Source organism: Cucurbita moschata, unplaced genomic scaffold, assembly GCF_002738365.1.
Source record: "Cucurbita moschata cultivar Rifu unplaced genomic scaffold, Cmos_1.0 Cmo_Scf00012, whole genome shotgun sequence".
Taxonomy (NCBI): Eukaryota; Viridiplantae; Streptophyta; class Magnoliopsida; order Cucurbitales; family Cucurbitaceae; genus Cucurbita; species Cucurbita moschata.
The window spans coordinates 5,077,330-5,079,095 of NW_019268528.1; the positions used below are offsets into that span (position 1 = coordinate 5,077,330).

Genomic DNA, 1,766 nt, shown 5'->3' on the forward strand with positions numbered 1-1,766 from the left:
AAATTGGATACACTTGGTTCAACCATTATTTCATGTATTACAAACTGATTCATTTGAGGAATCACCATTTGGAGCTTCAGAAGTGAATATTTACACCATTGAAGTAGAGGATGAAGTTGATCTAAAGTACTTGATTGATAAATTGTTAGAAAACTTTATTTATTATTTTTAATTTCATAATTCTTGTAGTGGTGCATTATTTGACAAATTGATTTGTGGAGATTTGGAGGGAGTGGGATTAAATTATGGGCACTAACTTGTGTAGTGAGCTCTTTAAGAATTGAAAGTTTCTCTTGTGGGGAGACTATAAATACCCACAAATTATTATGTAAAATGAAGATTGTGGAGGAATGAAATTGAGATCTCAAACTTTTACCTTAGAAATTTGAGCATCATCTTTACAATTTATAAGTTTCAAGCAATTCTTGTCGTAGATTGCATCCGAGCCATTCAATCAAGCCTTGATAAAATTCGATTGTAGGGTGACTCAATTCAGAACAAGATTCCAAATCTTGCTTCTAGATATTTGATATTAAGAGGTAATCTAATTCTAGTATTATCTCTTGGTTGATCCGAATTTTGTATAAAGAGGTGTTAATTTCTTTAATTCAACAAAAGCTTGGATCGTTGGGCTGATGATTAAGGTTTCTTTATCACCCATGATTTCCATTCATAGCATAACATTAACATCATTTTTTTTTCTTTCATCCATGACATAGTACATATATGCATCATGTATACATCACATAGCTTTAGATGACAATAAATAACATGATATACATAGTATTGCAATTCATTTACAACATGGCATAATAGATATCACATAAATACATACCATAGCATCCTATGTCATTACATAGAACACAATCACATAACTATATACATACCATAGCATCCTATGTCATTACATAGAACACAATCACATAACATAATTAATATGGTGCATGCAGAGACCATGAGACATGTACGATCATATATCATTCAATTATCTAACTCCAACCGTAAGATCACTTACCTTATTAGCTTAGGCTGGTATTACCAATTTATTCTTAATAAAAGTTCAATTTTTTCTTTTCAAATCCAAGTCAACTGATGTGAACCATTGACATAAATTTGAAGTTAAAACTTCTGAAAAACTAATTCTCTAAATTTTACAATAGTCCATGTTAGACTTCATGCAACCATTAGAGACTAGAGACTTTGCATGAGTAAAGTTTTGGAATATTTATATATGATTTCATGCGAACATTGGAGACTTTGCATAAGTCGATTCTTGAAATATTTATATATGTTCTCACACACACGTGTTAGACTTCATTCGAACATCAGAAACTTTGCATGAGTAGAATCTTAGAACACACATGACAAAAATATTTAAAAAATATGTCAATATTATTTCATGCTGCTTGGATCATATAATCCAATCCAAATATTGTTTAGGGTGGTACAGCTTGACAAAAATAAATAAATAAATAAATAAATAACAGAAGTTTTGGGGAATGGACTTACCGTAACAACCTCTTCTTATTAAGACAGTCCTTTCTTCGCCTATCGGAATTATTGAAGAGATTGATGGAGAATTTCTACGGGCTGATGTATAATCACTATGGTGTGAGACAAACTTTTTACTACGGTAAATGAAAATTTGGAGAGAATTTTGCGTGACAGAGTGAAAGTTGGTGGGGGTAACAAATTTGGGGAGATGGGTTGTGATAGGTTAGTGGAGAGATAAGAAATCAGTGTTTTTTTTTTTTTTTTTTTTTTTT

At 31.1% G+C, this 1,766-nt stretch overlaps 1 long non-coding RNA gene across 1 annotated transcript in view; it reads right to left on the reverse strand.

Annotated features, from left to right (window-relative positions):
* Window positions 1–383: 383 nt before the first annotated feature.
* LOC111450648 overlaps window positions 384–1,766 on the reverse strand; it is a 7,145-nt gene continuing 5,762 nt past the window's right edge. Inside the window, exon 3 of the long non-coding RNA XR_002711854.1 lies at window positions 384–460. This is a non-coding gene — a long non-coding RNA (uncharacterized LOC111450648). The remainder of the gene's footprint in view (window positions 461–1,766) is intronic.